Raw genomic sequence first — 18,002 nt, 5'->3', positions numbered from 1 at the left:
TTCAGGCTGCTGCGACAGACTGGCGACCTGTCCAGGATGTACCCCGCCTCTCGCCCGGAACGTTAGCTGGAGATAGGCACCAGCACCCCTCCCGACCCCACTGAGGGACAAGGGTGTTCAGAAAATGGATGGATGGATGGATAGTTCAGGCTGGAGAAGCAAGAATTTCATATCTGAAGTGCTTCATAGGTGATTTATGTTTAAACCTATGATTTTATTTTTAAATTGCTATTTTTTTAAGGCATCAAACTGCATGCTCTTGAGCACAATCACCATTTTTAAAACAGGTCCTCTAAACTAAAGCATGGCGAAAAGGAGGTGGGGACAGTTCCATATCTTATAAAAAATGCATGCACCATAGGCAGCATATCGCTGTTTGTAACTGACATTGTGATGACAGGATTATTGGGTCAGTACTGCTGCTGTGGACTGAACACAATATTTACAGAAATGATACTAGCGGTCACAGCCGATAGGCCCACATCTGTTAAAGAAGGAAAACGGCAACCATGCCTGGAATCATCATTTAGGTCGGCTGAATGGCCTCCGGCTCGTGCTGCTTGTGTGCTTGGGCTTTATTTGCTGAGCTATAGCAAGATCAATCAGCTTCTTTGTGGAGCTGAACTGCGGATATCAATGCAGGAGCTGCTACAGCATACAAAAACGTATCTCACATTATGTGCCGATGTATAGAACTATGGGAGATTGTTCCCTGCATTCCAAAGACTCGTCAAAAAAATAAAAAATAAATAAAAAAATTGATTTTGTTGCATCACAGGCATGATTAGCCCCAAATAATGGAAGACAACAGAATCCTTGAGCCCCCGTAAAGATCTATCACCTGATAGGATTCATGCATGTTATTTACAGGAAAACACGCTTGGCGGCCATCGATCCAGAGTTAGTGTACCCGGAGGCAGAAATGTCTTTATTGTATTTCACCTAAACAACCCTTTCATCTTACTTACAGTATTGACAGCTAGGAGGAGGAGAGAATGAGACGTCAAGAGAGCGAGTCAGTAAACAACTAACCCTGATCACTTCATTTAGTTCCTCCTAATGGCCATCAGGATGCTACTTTACAGCAAACAGTACGCAGAAGAGTCAAAATAACTAATTTGCTTAAAACATGTAATGATAGCTGTACGTATCTAGAGCGCCTAGAAAAATTATTCATGAACCTCAAAACTTTTACAATGTTAAAGTTTATGAATACACAATTTCATACGACAAAAACGTATGAAATTGTGACATACGTTTGTTTTCAGTTCCCCTTACTTTGATGAATCCAGAAGTTCCCTGATTAGCATAGTTTTTTTTTTTAATTTTTGTTGTTTTTTTGTTATTGAATATTAGAGAAATAAATGATATCAAGAAGACAAAGAAACACACCAGTGGGGTCAGTATGTGCCCCTTCCTGTCTAAACTATACATTTTTATAGATAAAATAACCAACTTGCATCATGGGGAAAAGGCTGTGACTGACTTACATATCATATACCGAGATATACATCTTTGCTGTTATATACTCCAAGAACGTGTACATTACACACATTTTTGGGACAGAAAACTAAGACAGAAACAGGGAAGAAGAGCGCTATTAGAGACTGCAACACATCCATATATATCCAGGCAACGTGTTACCAAAATATTACAGGACCTATTTATGTCAGTAAGCATCAGCGCATCTCACTTCCAGACACAAAGTGCTGCTGCGAGTCCTTGGCGCAGCCTGCATGTCACATACTGTACACAGAGGAGACAGCTGCATTGTGCACGGAGCGCCGTCCTCCTCTTAACCCACATTATTTAGCCACACGAAGCTCCATAAGAGCCTTTCTGCATCCAAAGCTGTAAGACGCAGCGAGCAGTGACCATTTCATGACCCCGGGCTAATTTTTTTTTTTTTTTTTTTTTTTTTTTTTTGGGGGGTAGCGACCGCGCCTCCAGAAGAGAATCTGCTGTGGAGTCATCTTCATATTTTCATGTTTGCGGTTATTTTAGCATTTTGTTTTACTGTTGTGCTCACAATGGGAGGACAAAACTAATGCTCAAGGTGGAATTACTAACTTGTGTAAGGTTTGCTGTTATCACTTTGACTTAGAGATGGTGAAGGAGGCTGATGGTGAGGTTGGGAGCAGACTGAGGGAATAAGGAGGGGAGGGGCTGAAGGAGATGGCGCCGCATGCAGACTCGGCTCTTTACAGGTGCGAAAAGCGACACAGAACGCAGAGGCGTCGGGCTGTGCTGCTCGACGCTAACAAGTGTTGGCAAAGAAGGGGCGCGACTCCTCCCATTGAGGCTGTGCAGCCCGGGGCTTCCCAAGAGGCAGCGGCTGATTGAAATGGAAATTCAGGAAGTAACTCTTCAGAAGATTAGGAAGTTGCCTGGCGCTGCCTGCCCATCAGTGGGCCTGTTCGTCCTGCGGTGCTTCGCCACTGTCAATTTTAGTTCGCATTAACACATAATCACTCGCGCTGGAGTCACAGCCAGATTGCTCGGCTGTGACAGTCACATGCAAGGCAGAACAAAGAGCGGGAAGATGTGGAAAGAGGGTTTTGCTCTGACATGAAAAGCAACATGAGCTGCAAATTACACCATAGCAACTGCAGGGTCGATTTTTTTCTCTCTCCAAAAAATTTGAATGGAAATCTTTAGAATACAGGTTTTATGAAGTTTTACCTTCTTCCAGGAGCAATGACCGCCAGCTGTTATGACGCTGTAAATCATGAGATCATTGAACATGAACTAAAACTAGAAAATTCGCTTTGGAGTCAAACTGCCGTATGAAAAGTCTTCTATGGTTTTGCACATCCAGCAATCCATTTAGTCGTTTATTAGCTGTTAATTGTTTACTTCAGAACATTTTAACAAGGCAAAAAAACAAACATTTTTTTACAAATGTATTTTATGTTCCATCTAGTAAATTTAAACATTTTATGAGGCATATTTGGGAAAACAACTGATTTAAACAGTGACAGCGTCGTTTCAAATCTGTTTTGCGAATAAGTGAAATCACCGACATGCGTTACATTTGTTGCCAGGTTTTGGAAGGCAGGCTTCGTAATGACTGACTTATTTTCCTCTTAAGCAGATGTGAGAAATGAACATGACTAACTGGCAGAGTGCAAAACAGCAACTATCGACCCTCCACATGCAATTAAGAACAGACAGTATAATTCTAGTGGTTGTTATGGCACCTGGAGGCCATTAAATGGGAGTAAAAATGGGTCTAATCCAGGGTAAATAGACATTTAATGCTGCCTGGGCTTGAAATACAACAACTAGAAAAAAGCTGTTTTTGGTTTGATAGAAAACCCCTTCAACAGATACTCGACTGACAAGCGCCCCACATGGCCGTCCTGAGTCAGGTCGTCGTCTCATTTATGAGGCAAGTAAGCAAAACAAGCTTCTGTCCTGTTATTGCATCGGAAGCAAATAATCAGATGCAAACATTGGGGATGTGAGGAAAATAGCAGCGCTTGCTCTTTTTAATGAGTAAATATGTAACAGCGCAAAAGTTACCCAAGGTCACACTTGGACACAGTGTAATCGAAATAAACAAACTGTGAGGAGAAAACTCAAAAGAAAAAATCCTAGTAAATGTGTTTGTGCTTTCGTTAGATCAAATTAAGTTATGTCAACAGGGATGTTCATTTGATTCATTATTTTTTGAGAGAGAGAGAGAGAGTGGTGACTTTAAAGTAACTTTAAGAAGTGTGAAAAATTATTTGGCACCTAATGTCACATTTGACAGTTTTAGCAACACATATCTTGAAGATTTTATATTTCCCAACCTGGTATCTATTGGGCGCAGGGTGGCTCCGCAGCAATCTATATTAATTAATGCATCGTTCTAATAAATCACTTAATGAATGTGTCCTTTATAGCCATATGACTAATGTTTGTAAAAGACAAAAAGAAAAAAAGTTGTTTTAGTTTTTGCTGGTTGCAACTACTCAATAGCCTCCCCAAAAAACCCAAACAGAAATGTTGTGCTATTAGAAAAGAAGGATCAATAAATGACAACATTAAAATCCATAAGTAAAAAAAACAAAAAAAAAAACAAACAAAGAGGAGGTAGGACTTGAATGTGTTATTAAACTTCATATATGTTCCAGGAAAAAAAAAAAAAAAGTTGGGAGCAGAAAGCAGTGCAGAGGAGTGTGTGTACGTAGGAAACTGGACCACAGAGCCCAGGGAAGAGGAGCCATGTTTGTTGCCTACGAAGTGCTCATACATTGTTAACTGAAGGAAAAGACTGCAGAAGGACTCACTACGGGGAATAGACATGTTGTGTTTTTTTTTGTTTTGTTTAGTTTATTTGGCAAAGTTCTGCAAGAAAACTTTAGGTCCTCATGGACGCCACATTGAACGTGGCTCCCAATTCCAATTGAGCAAGACTGCTGGGATGTTGTTGATTCACACATAGTCGTGGTTACGCCATTACTGCCTTTCTCTTTCTTTTGGATGTAGGAAGCTACGAGGTAATGGTGTAAGAGCCATATATATTATTCCACACACAAGTTGTACATTTCAGTTGACATTTCCAGACATGTTTTTATCTTTTTAAATTCTAAAAAAAAGTTAGAAGCAACTCAGTTTGAATTGTTTTAGTTACTCAGTAATGGGTCAAACATTTAATAATAATACAGCAAAATGTAATAATTTTTGAAACACTGTTGCAAGCAAATGGATTATATGAAAGGCATTGTTTTTAACCTGTTTATTGTGGTTTTATGACCAATTCTCTGATCAAAGGGAGAGTAGCGAGTGTTAGCTTTCTCAAAGGCTAATGTTAGCTTGATGCTAAACAAAATGACTATGCGAGCATATGAGCGTCTCAAGTAAAGCTAACAACCAACCCACTGACATTAATATTAATAAAATAATCTTGCAATTTCTTAGTTTAGCCTGTGGACCTCAGGCTAAAATGTATTGGTCAGCAGTAAGGTCTGTCCACATATTTTTGATCAGTGTCCAGTAGCCAGCTTCTTAATAAATAATAAAAAAAAAAATCTTGTTTTTGAATAGAAAGTTTTAGTGTTTTGGCCGGTTTATTTCACAAGACTGCACTGGAAACACTTTTTTTTGCATCCCAGGATCAACAACCGGATGTTGCCACCGGTGCAACACATGAAGAAGACAACAGGAAGTTAGTAGGAGGATCGTGGCGTGGCATTTTTTTTTTTTTAACGACTTATGAGCAAACTTATTCACCTGTGATTCTAATTATGTCCGTAATTTAACGGAAATTGTGCTGCTTCTTTTTGGACATTAGCGGAATATTGACAAAGTTTTGCGCACATTTGTAACAGAAACGCAGCTGGTGGGTCAGGACTCTAAACTTGTTGTTTTCTCTCTTCTGATTGCACTTTCATATACTTTCATCTGTGACTGATTCCTATATTCTTCAATGAGGCGACTCCATGAAGCCAATTATCTGGTGGATGTTTCATAAAAATCACTTAAATTCATTAAGTCCCGACTAAAAAGAAGGAAAGGACAGGACCTACCGCTGACCTCCTACCGCGGCGCGCCTTTGGAGGTGTTGTCAGGTCCGCGCATCGACCAGCCAGAGATGTTTTCATGAGGCTTTAATGTCACGAGTGATCGCGTGATTCAGAATATGTAAATCTTTGATTAATGCAGCTCCGACTCTCTGTGGAACAAAGCAGCTGTGGGCCAGGCAGAGATTTGACAGTGCTGCCTGGATGCAATGTATTCACTCTGTGTGTTTGAAAAGGTCATTTGTGATGGGCACAGGCCCCTTTGGTCAAAACGCCAATATCTCTTTATAGGGCAAGCGGCTTTGAGCCGGTCCCTGCTGCGCCTCGCTGTCAAACCCCGGTTTGCTTCATTTTACACACAATTTCAAACGATATCTCACACATCAACCCTCGGCTAGTCGGGGTACAAAAGACCAAGAGCTGTGAAGACGAGTGGGGAAAATAGGGGCGTCTGCAACGTAAACGGTGATGGGATGTTCAGCTCCTGTCTCCGTCATGTGCTGCGTTATTTGCTGAAACACGTTGGATTAGATTGTTAGAGATTTTTTCTTTTATTTTGCGCATTCGCGTCATTTTGGCACACTCTGATCTGAAAAGGGTTTTTTCTTACATCATCAGATATTTGTCAGTTTGAACAGAGGAGGAATATTAAACTACTTTAAGCTGTGCTACTGTTTAAAGAGTCTGTCAAAGTCGATCTGAATCAGTTTCTTACTTTTTCACTGAACGATCTTCATAACATACTTTATTTTTTTATTTTTTTCTTTAATGTTTATATTTCTGAATTTGGGATTTGTTTAGGAAAAAAAAAGAAAAAAAAAACACACCCCCAAAAGATAATCACACAATCCAGAATTAAATTATTCATCAAACCAACATTTACCCACTAATATCTATGCCCAGCTGATTAAATAAGCAAAAAGTAACACACAAGTATTCACAAACAAACCACACTAATTAATCTCTAATTAAAAAAAAACTAAAAGCGGAAGTTTTTTGGGTCGGGAATAAACGCTGATGTATTATTTAACGGGTTGAAAACCTAAGAATCGCTAGGAGCCTAGCCTCTCTCGGAAAAGTACAAAAAATGTGATTTTGTGGCTTTTAATAATATTAATCTCAGCGTGGGAAAGGGGGAAAAAAAAAAAAGGTGAATTCAAGATTCAGAACCAGGTTTGATCTACCAGCCTTTAGCGCAAGAGCCGCCACAATAGCGCAGAAAAAAAGCTGCCTGTAAGGTCTGAAATTGAGCTGTTTTGCCACGGATGAAACGGACTGGACCTCTACAGGTGTGTGGTTCTTATCTTCTCTCCCTCAGCTTGGGCAAATGGGGAAATCAAGGTCTCTATGAAGCGGGCAGACTGTCAGTAACGGCACGGGCATTTAATTAGACCGACTTCAGACTCTGGGATCAAATTAATGATATTAAAGCTGAAAGCTCCTGCAGATAAGTTTACTGGGTGAGCCAGAAGGAGCGTTCATAGCATGAGTGAGGAAAAAAAAAACATAATAAGGTCTTGCAGCAACCTAACATAAAACATGCGCGCGCGCACACACACACACACACACACACACACACACACGAACAAAACACATTAATTTCAAGGGAGTCTCAAAACATTGATCAGTCCTCTCTGGCCCAGGAGACCAAAACTCGTCTCAGCAGTTTAAGACGAGGCGATGTCACAAGGAGGAGATCAGCCAATCAGAGGAAGACGTCAGGGCACACTGTAAAAAGAAATTAGTTGAACCAACTTAATTGAATTGCTTCAATTGGTAACAAGTAAGTCAATTGAGTTTGCCCAACTTAATTTACTAAGTTCATCCAACTCAGTTTGTTACGTTTTTTTTTTTAAACTGAATTCATCAAGTGTGATTAAAATGACAAATTTATGTCAGTCGTACTCAAATCCTTCAGCTTACTTCAAAAGAAGAAGGAAACTCATAAATTATCTCTTTTTTTTAATCAGAGGTTTTTGGCTCAGGCAGCCTTTACTTGAGAGTAGTTAGACAGGAAGGTGGGTAATGGAAGAGAGGGAAGACATGCAGCAAAGTTCATCAGGCTGGAATCAAACCTACGACGGCGTCGAAGACTCGGGTCTCCTTATGTTTGTTGCACTCTGCCGCTGCACCACCACTTTTTAGAAGTGTCCTCTAAAAAGTCTAACTTATGTTATGTTGAAAGACACTTTCTTTAAATGTGAGCTTCCCTTCTATTAGAAAATGAACTATCTCATGATGGAAGTTGTTTGTTTTTTTTAAAGTATTTTTCTTGAACATATTCTCATTCCACTGAAGAAAAGACGACAATGTGTCATTCCACTGTCTGGTTATGGAGGAATGATGGTGTTGTGGTTTGACGCCATCACAACTAGTTTAAATTAACTAGTTATGAGTTTTGTTAAAAAGCATCTTGTGCTTCATAGAGAAGCAAATCACGATAATCTATAAGAGTGACTTTGACTTTTACGGACAGGCATTCAAACAGCTGACCATAGATAGCAACTGACTAAGTTTAATAATCGCCATATTATGAGATCACAGGATGCAACCTGCGTAGATAAGGAATTTACTTTGACTTTAAGTCCCGTAAGGATCTTTTGAGGTAACCTGGAGATAAGCAGTTCTAGAAAGCAAAAGGTTAAGTCTAAGGACGGCAGGGCATGGTACATGTGGAGTAAAGGTGCCACCGATTTTTATCAACTGAACATTTTATCTGGAGGATTTTAAGTAGATGACTGCAGAGCAAATGCAATGATTTAAAACGTACAAATAAATACACAAGGTTAGAAAAGTTGTTGCATCTGTTTTGCCGATGGTCATATTTAAAGGTTGCTTGCCTTTTGATTTCGCTAAATGGAAGAAATCGAGACCTCGGAGTGCAGCCATCACAAAACACAACACAAAACATGCCGATGCAAAATGTGTTGCACTTCCAGAGGTTAATGAGCAGAACTTGGAGTAATTAAGTCTCTGATGAATAATTTCTCGTCTTATTAGCCCATTGTAATGATTCATAACCGTGAGCGGCTCTAATTTTCTATTATTTAGTGACAGCCACAAGAAACAAGAAAGTAAATATTTTCTTTTTAAATAATTTGGTTAATAATTTGTTGCTGTTTTTCCCCACTCAAAAGCTTTATTTGAGTCATGATGTGTTGGTAGAAGACGACCCAAACGTAGACAGGCTGAGGCGACGAGTAGATTTGAAGATTTGCAGAAAAAATGCAAAGACTTATGGCAAAAAACCATGGGGGAACAGGGAGCCAGAGAAGAACAACAACAAAAAAACAAAACACCAGGGATAAACAAAAACACAAGGAGCATGATCAGGAAGCATGATGTAACTTCCTCTTCTTCTTCTTTTCTATTATGGTGGATGGCAACTAGAGTAACAAGACATGACTAGGCACACAATAATTAGGCATAACAAACTAGAATCACTAAGAAAGGACTGACTGAACAGAAACAGAGCTGATCTAAAGAAAGAAAGAGAATAATTAACGTAGAATAATAATGAAACTAGAGTCAGTAAATCAAACTCCAAACATCCTGACAATTTGTTCTTTCACATACACAATGTAAACACTTACTTATCAATAATTAAATATCAGGCAAACATTTTATCCATGCAGATGCACAATTTATACAACTCTTTATTTTTTTTTAAGTACTTTAAGCTTCAGCCAATCAAACATCTGCACTTATCACTGTACTTCCTATAAAAAAGCTCGGTTTGAGGCAGGCCATCTCTTCAGTAGGGTCCCAAGATGGCTGCCACAAAATACACACTCACCAGGCAAAAAGCATTTCAACCACACACACAGAAAGGTTCATTTAGACTCTGTAGAACTAAGATTAGAGGAGAAACGCAAACCACTGCTTCTTAACAATATCCAGCATTTACTGTTTTATGAAAGTCATTGCAAAGATCATTTTTTTTGTTGTTGACGTTTTTTCCTGCTAGGTGTGTTGTAATTCTGAGATGTTTTTTTTTTTTTTTCAAAATGAATCTTTATTCCTAAAGACCTGGAACTCATTCATTTATTTTTTTGTCCTTTATCCCTTTGCCGTTTTGTATTTTATTAAATTTTTGCCTTCTGTGTTTGAGGTGTGAGTGTCCAGGTTGTGCTGGTGACATTAACATCTAAACATCTCCAGAGAACATTTCTGATTAAGTCTCTCACTACAAGTCAAGTTTATTTGCATATCACATTTCAGCAACAAGGCCGTTCAAAGCGCTTTACACCATAAAAACACAATACAGTAGTCACCAGTTCTGAAACATGCAATAAACACTACACTTACATCAAAATACATTAAATATATTAAATGTTCATGAACCAAAGTCAGCTGTTAAAAAGTGTTCTTTTTTTTCTTTTTTCTTTTTTTTAGCCTTGATTTAAAGGAACTCTGTGTTTCGGCTGTTTTGCAGTTTTCTGGAAGTTTGTTCAACCTGCAGGCTGGATATTTGACTGGCTAAGAACTCCCAGCAGACAGCAAGACTGACTACACTTATAGGTGTGGTGGTAACATTTCTTAAATGTTTTAATTTAAACATTTCAATCTAAATGCGCTCTTCGAAATCGCTATTGCTACTTCAGAGGATTGCTTGTGTTAAAATGCGACATTCCACAAGTATCAGCAAGAATTAAATCATTCGCCAAATCACCAAAAGCAAAGATCGTGTTGTTGGGTTGCCTCGCAGCAGCTGTCCTTTGTTCTTTCCTTGGCGGCCGCATGACTGTAATTCAATATGTCGGCGAGCCCTTCTGCTGGCTGAAACACATATTGCGCCGCTGCTAGTGTAACCTCAAGTCAATAGAATCTTCTTGCCTTTCAAACGTTGCATCATATGCAAATCTGGAAGCCCCCCCCATCACCCCACACCCCACACCCCACACACTCCTCCTGGGTGAGAAAATGGGCAGTGGATGTCAAGACGGGGGCGGGGGAAGTATATATATCATTTGAAGATAAAGGAAACAAAGAGAAGTGGAAACGCGAAGCAGCAGAGACGGAGTAGAACTGAAATAAAAGTGCGACGCGGCTGAGAATGGTTGCTAATATGAAAGGAGGATATTTGCGGTGACCTTGAGAAAGCGTGCGCTGATGGCTTCTGACTTTAGAGTCTTGTCGATGCCATCTAGGATGTATTTTTAGGTCTCTGTTTTGAAGAATCATCAGCGTTCCTTTTTTTTTTTTTTTCCTTTGAATATTAAAACTATGTTTGATTGCAAAAACTCCTGCAGTTAACCCGGAGTCTGAAACTTTGGCAATTTTTATTGAATAGGCAGCACAACATGCATACCGCCTGAAGTGTTGGACATTCTGCTGCCTTTAAACCACAATGAAATATTATTTAACAATATTTTCTACAACACAAAGCAGGAAAGTATTTGGTAGCACTTTATTTGAAGGGTGTGCATAAGACTGACAGGACACCGTCATAAGCACGGAGTCTTTGTGAATGTTTGTAATTGTTGTCATGAAGTGTCGTTTGGTAAATAATGACACTTTTAATGCAAAGTTGACACTTTTAATGGACTTTTAATGCAAATTTTAGAGCAAATAAAGTGTTACCACATACCTTTATCTAAATTATTCCATTGTATTTATAGTTTTATCTCTAGGTTTATTGTCCTGCTCGAAGGTGAACTTACAACATGACTTTTAGTTGCCATGGCGACAGATTCTTCCACATTCTTCCACATCTGGATCTCTGCAGTCGTCAGGGATCTCCGGGTTGTTTCCAATGTCGAGTATTTCCATAAAATGCTTAAAGCTTTAAATATTGTCACGATATTGAATTGCTTTAAAATTCTCCATGACTCGACCCATGACAGAACACCTCTCCTGTGTTTTTACTCAATTCCTTTTGTTTACTAATGTTCCCTTAAAACACAACAGTTCTAAGTCAGGCAAAGATTAATAATTTTATTGTCTAATAATAAATATTTTTACCTTCCTCAGTTTCACGACAAAGAAAAGGAACCAGTTCTGTCAAAAGTGAGAATCCTTCTTGTTTTCATGCTTCCAAATGTCTGTTGTTGTTTTTTTTAAAGTCACTGCTTTGATCAAAAGGTTGTTGTTTTTTTCTTATGTGTGAGAATTAAAAAAAAATGCAACAGATCCAAAGTAAACAGGATGTAAAACAGGAGCGATGTTTTTTCTTCTTTTTTTTTTTTTGTACAAAAGCTGACAAAGCTGATCAAGTGTGTAATGAGTAAATTAATTAGCAAAACTGTCTGAAAGTGGGAACTAGGTGAGATAAGCCTGGAGAAGTTAAAGAGGGAAAGGGGGCCGGTCTCCGCTGGATACCGGCTTCTTCGTGAGACTCGGGCGCGGCGAAGACGGACGAGGTGAGGGATAAGAAAATCAGAATTTCAATTACAAGAGGGCAATTGTTTTTTATCTCGAGTGCAAGTTAATGAAGCTAATTAGTCTTTGCAGCATGAGCCCTCTGGCAAGTCAGATAATCGCCCGGAGGCTCAGATAGTGCCAGTCAATTTTTGGCTTAATGCAGTGCGGGGGCAAAACAAACAGGTTCTTATCGGCCCTGCAGACATTACACTCGGGATTTACATTAACTTGGAGACCTCTTTCACCTTCCCGGGTAATTTATTGGTCAATTACATGAGGCATCTACTGCATAACATTGATTACTGAAAAGGTATGTTAAGGCCTGTATGACCAAGATTTCTTATGTTGAACAGCGAAGTGGATGGAGGAAGTAAGACGATCAAAATGATGTTGCAGGAAGATAAGTGTATCGAATTTTTGATAATTAGATGAACTAAGAGTAAACTAAATGAAGAAACAAAATATGTTAAGTTATACATATTTTGTAGTTATATCCACACATTTAAAACTCTAAGATGGCTCAATATGACAGTTTCATATTCGGTTTATATGAGATTTAAACCTAAATCCATTATTAAACCACTTGTTCTATCAAGTAGCATTTACACTTAAACCTAAAATAAAACCTTACATTTTGTGGCCAAGTTATTTTGTTTTGTTTCTAGTATGATCAAGAAACTGTAGGTGTGCTAAACTTTGAAATTTGAATTACCAAAGTGGAAAATTTGAAGCCAAAGATGTATCATGGGGGTGATTAGCACATGTTGGGAACAGCTGATACATTACGACAATAAACAGAAAACTATAGCTGTTTGGGATCTGGGATAGTTTGAGTTTGGTTTTGGATTTTTGTCATTTTTGGTGTTCCTTAGGTTTTTCTAGTTGTTTTCTGTTCCAGTTTATTGTGTTTCTTTAGTGAATTTCCTGTTTCTCTCTTCCTCCTCCTTGGCCTGGTTCCTGCTCTAACTACTCACACCTGTAATCAATTGACTCATCAGCTCAGGTCTTTTATCAAACTCACAACTCCATGGTATTTAAGCTCCTCAGTCTCGTCCAGAACTTGCTGGATCCTCACGTCTACTCCCGTCATGTCCTGTATTCTCCCAGTTGGATGTCTTTGGATTTATTATTTGAGTTTTGCTCTGGCTCCACTGATTTTTTTTTCTTATTCTTCTTGTTTTTTCATTTTTTTCATTAAATACTTTAAGATGATCCAAGCTCCCAGTTCTAATCTTCTTTTTAATCCAACTAAACCCAGACCACATGACGGTAGCGCATGTAAACGGACACCCAAAGTTGCCCGATGCAGTAAAAAAAAAAAAAAGTTTCTTGGATGGATGATGTCAACTGGTAGAGATCCACAAAACTCATCTGTCCAAGCAAACTCCTGCAGTGGATCCTCAAAGTGGAGTGGATCAGCAACAAAACATACGTCTCTGGAAAAAATTAAGAGACCACTTAAAATGATCAGTTTCTCTGATTTTACTCTTTATAGGTTTATGTTTGAGAAAAATCAACATTGTTCTTTTATTTGATGAACTGCTGACAACATGTCTCTGAAATTCCAAGCAAACATTTTGTAATTATTTACAGAAAATGAGAAACGGTCAAAATAACGAAAAAGATGCATTGCTTTCGGAGCTCAAATAACGCAAAGAAAACAAGTTCACATTGATTTAGAAACAACAAGACTAATGTTTTACCTCAAAAACCATATTTGGTGTAAAAACCAGGAGGTTTTCAGTCTGGTCCAGCGCAGTGGACTCTTAGTTTTTTTTCCAGAGCTGTAATGTCTGCCACCTGGTCCGTACCCCTCAAGGACTTTTTCCACTTTGTTTTTTTTAGTTTTTTTTTTAGAATAGTTTGCTTTCACTATATTGCCATGTAGATACATGCAGACCTGCGCGCAATAAGAAGCTTGTCAGTAGTGTCAGCCGTCAGACAGAATGACTCCTTAAGTGAGTTTCTTGTCTCTGAACGTCTGTAAAAACAGTGAATCTAACTCAGAGCGGGCTGCCTTGCTCTGACAGACTGCATTCAGAGCTCAGACAAGGACGAGGATGGAAGGACGGAAGACAAAGAGCTGTATTATAGTTTTACACAAAACGCAAAAAAAAAAAAAAAAAAAAAAAAAAGTTTAACCACAAGGCCTCTGATGATGGAATCCCGTCATGCATGAGAACACGAGGGCGACCCAGAAAACACAGAGCCGTTCAGCCTCCATGCTAGAGGTAACGAGCGTCATGGAGGCTCTCCATGGTGCTGAGCTGAAACAAACTCATAGGGCGGTTAATACTGCAGCTACAATCTAATTGCTGCTTTCTCTAATAAACTCACAAATTGTACCTAGTCCTACCCAGCAGGTGGAACTGTAATAGGTGTGCTCTACTGCTGCACAATCCTGCTAGCTATTATTATTATTATTATTATTGCTTGTTAATAGTATTGTGGCATTATAAATACCACCATTGTCAATCACTTGCTTAGCCTTATGTTCGGGAGAGAGGCTGGGCTGTTTGTTTTATTTGCATCTTCTTTATGTTTGTCACAATTAGAACTGCATAACTTCTGCTATGCTATAAATAAACGCGGATGTCTTTAATCGTGGATTGTTGCCGGAACCCAAAGATGCTCTTCAGGCTTTCCAGGGGACGGCGCTTGAGATCTCAAAACCTTATAGTCATGTTTACAACAATTAAAGAGTGAGGCTAGTTAATCAATGAATTCAGGATCTGGACTTGGTCTCATAATTAGATCACTTCTGAAGGTGGCTGATTGTGGAGGACTTTAATTTTGGGGCTAACAAAGTAGACTGGGCTGGAAAAAAAATTCACACCCCCACCCTGCTGAGATTTTTACTTGAAAAGACAAAACGTCATAAATACGACTTTGTGACCTCGTTCCACGTCATAACGTTGAACTGCTTTGTGTTGATCTCATACGTAAGAATCCAATAAAGTGGATACGTGTGTGGTAAATGTAACGTCACAAAATACTAAAAGAGAGGTATAATTTACCAAACTGTAACTAATAGAGAGATTTTGATTAAGTGAACATGAAGTGAGGGTGAAGCAAATAACTTTCTGTAGCTGTTTAGCTGTAAACGTATTGTATTGGAAATAGTGTGTCTTCTTGAAGCCACAGTATCTGGATCAGAGGGCAGCATCTCGTCTGACGTCTGGCCTGGTTTGTGATCCGTCGCATGAATGAAACTGATTTCGGAGCTGCTCACTCCTCAGGCTGTTTTAGCATAATGTCATTTAATTTATGTACTGTGGCATAACCAAAACGTTAATTCCTTTTCTTAAGCGCTTAGTTTCTTTGTGAAGAGCTAATCCGGTGGTATTAAGTGCATACGCACGAAGACGGTTTGCTGCAAACCGTTGAGTCTTAAGCCAAGTTAACGCACCACCAAAATAAAAAAGAAAAGAATCACCGGAAAACGTGATCAAAACAAAACAACAAGTTGAAAACAGAGAAATGGGTTGGAAGAGAGATTACACTTCAGCAGTTGTGGGCCTCGCGGTGCCAATGTAACACTTAGGTTTTTTTTGTTTTTGTTTCACTGTTCTTGTCAAACAGCTTGAAAACAAACTGGCACTTCTGGTTAAAAAAAAAGTGAAATGTCTCAAATTATTCATGTCTTATTTTTGTTTTGTTTTTTTGTTTTTTTTAACAGCTTCTAATTGGAACTGTTGGGGACCAGGCTGGGTTAGTGTTTTTCCAGGTCTATCCACCAGAGGGCACCTTGTGGCTGTTTTTTCCCAGAGGTTGGACCAACAGGTCTTGGTTGACACACCTGCAAGAAATGATCATCACCGTGAGGAGTATATGAGCAGCAGGCGGCCAGTTCCTCCTCGCCAGAGTGTTTGCCAGCAGTGGTAAACAGAGCCCTCATAGTGTTGCTAAACAGCTTGAGATTTTGATACGTTGCTTCTTCATAGTCTAATCTGTTTTTGTGGATCCTCTCTAGGTTGTTGCATCGGAACCGTTCGAGTTACCGGAGTCTTGGAAGAATCCTCTCGTGCCGCTGCTGCACCGTTTCCTCTCGGTCTTGTGAGTTAGACCACCCTGTCCGCCCTCCAGCCCTGTGAACCACCTGAGCAGCCCACAACCTGGAAATTGCCTTGCCTACCTGGCTCCGCTTGCCTCTCCCCACTCGCTCTCCAGCCACTACAAGTAAGAACTCACGGAGTTCCCTTAGAACTGAAGTTTCCCATCCGCATTTGAACTCACCATTGCTCTCTACCTGTGTGCAGTAATTCCCGGATCCTGGACCGAAGAAAGAATAAACTCCAACTATCTTTTTTCTTTTGTCAGAGCTGTAAATAAACCTTTTGACTAAACCCATTCTCTGAGTGTTTCTGCATGTGGGTCAAGAGTCTCAAACCCATCATGACAGGAACACTTTTAGTTAGTGGGTCATTGCTTAAAAAAAAAGAAGAAAAAAAAGGGTTTACCCTAAAAATCATTTCAAATGAAATGAGCTACAGCATATCTTTTTATTCATTAATCCTGAACTAACCAAGCATTCTTCTGCGAGCTCAGAGGAACAGACTTTCAGCATGACGCCTCTGTCTGTCTGATATGTGGTGAATATTTCAGTGTTGTTGGTGATTAAAGATTCAACAGTTTGCAGTGATTTATTGTTGTGGTTTTTTTAGTTATGTATATTCTATGAGAAGTTATGATTCAGCGTATGGAGGGAAAGTAAAAGCTGAGTTTTTCTATGCGCATGTTTTCATCTGCTTAAATACCTTGAAACGAGACAAATGTGAACTCAGAAGCTAGATGTTCTTATAGAAACACATTTAAATGTGTTCTTATAGAAACAGAAGCTCTGTGTTTTATTCTGACAGACATGTATAAAAGCTACTTAAAGTGCTTAGAGTGATCTAATAGGTCATTCTGTTCAACTTTCTCTTATTCTCTTCCTGCTCAGACCTTGGCAGGCAGTATGTATGAGTTATGATAAACTGCATGGAGGTTTTGTTCTGTTTTTTTTTTGTGTGTGTGTGTGTCATTAAAGCATTTCAATTCAAGGTTCAGTGTCAAGTTAATTTAATATATAATGTATACATTTATATACATTCAGTTCCGATTTTCTTTATTAGTGTCTGTTAATTCATTTAAACTGGATCTGTTTCAGCTTCACTTATACATTGCTCCACGGTCAAATCAAATGTCAGCCCAGTCGAGTTACAGGCCATCCAGGCCCAGTTTATATCCAATAAGTTTAAATCTGGTTCAGTCCAAGACTAATGCAGTTTAAAATCAGATCCAGCTACGCTGATGACAATTTAATCCTTATTATAATACAGTACAGGTAAATTCTGATTATGAATGTGATGGTTAAAAAAAAAAAAAGTCACTGATTTTCAGCAACCTCAGATTCTGTTGCCTCGTCATGAAGTTGGTGTTGGTTGGTTTGGATCACTAAACGGTGTTAATGGTGTTTCAGAGAATCAACATTACGAAAGAAAACAAATAAAAGAACATTTTAACACCACTGAGCAGAAACGCCTTCAAGCTTCTCTGGTTGTAACTATTTTTATCAAACACAGTTTTAAAATCGGAAGGCTGCAAATAGCCAATTTGGAAAATGCCTGGACACGCATGCACGCACACACACACACACACACACAAACCCCTTTCCAATATTTTCATTTTGTCAAATCATTTGATTTTTGAGTCCATGTAAAGTTTAATAAAAAAACAAGCACAAAAATGTATTATTATTATTATTATTATTATTAATAATAATAATAATAATAATAATAAAAGAAAACTTCCAGTGTACAAAAAGTGTTGCAATTTTTCATCTTCCTTATAATAAAGAGAATAAAAAACTTACAGTTACACACTCGTGTTAAATAGGAACAGTGTTACCTTTACTTTGAGACATGATTGAAGGTCTGCATCCAATTTTATTATTTTTGTTCCATCTTCATGTGCTGACCAATATTTTGTATCTTCTGATAATTTAACTTAATCAGCTCTAACTACATGCACACACATTCACCAGGTACTTCAAGGCTGGATCATGTTTTTTTTCTTCTTTTTTTTCTTTTTTTTTTGCAGAAATGCTTTTATTCCTTATGCCACAAATTCAACAAGGATTTCAGGATG

At 38.8% G+C, this 18,002-nt stretch overlaps 1 long non-coding RNA gene across 1 annotated transcript; it reads left to right on the top strand.

Annotated features, from left to right (window-relative positions):
* The first annotated feature begins 15,569 nt into the window (after positions 1-15,569).
* Positions 15,570-16,219, top strand: LOC106962041 (uncharacterized). The gene is made up of 2 exons (XR_001427888.1): positions 15,570-15,754; positions 15,847-16,219. It is a non-coding gene; the product is annotated as an uncharacterized LOC106962041 (long non-coding RNA).
* Positions 16,220-18,002: the final 1,783 nt, after the last annotated feature.

Source organism: Poecilia latipinna, unplaced genomic scaffold, assembly GCF_001443285.1.
Source record: "Poecilia latipinna isolate Pla-1442-1.1 unplaced genomic scaffold, P_latipinna-1.0 Scaffold1363, whole genome shotgun sequence".
Classification (NCBI taxonomy): Eukaryota; Metazoa; Chordata; class Actinopteri; order Cyprinodontiformes; family Poeciliidae; genus Poecilia; species Poecilia latipinna.
The sequence above is the reverse complement of the archived record's forward strand: the minus strand, read 5'-3'. Positions and strand labels throughout refer to the sequence as shown.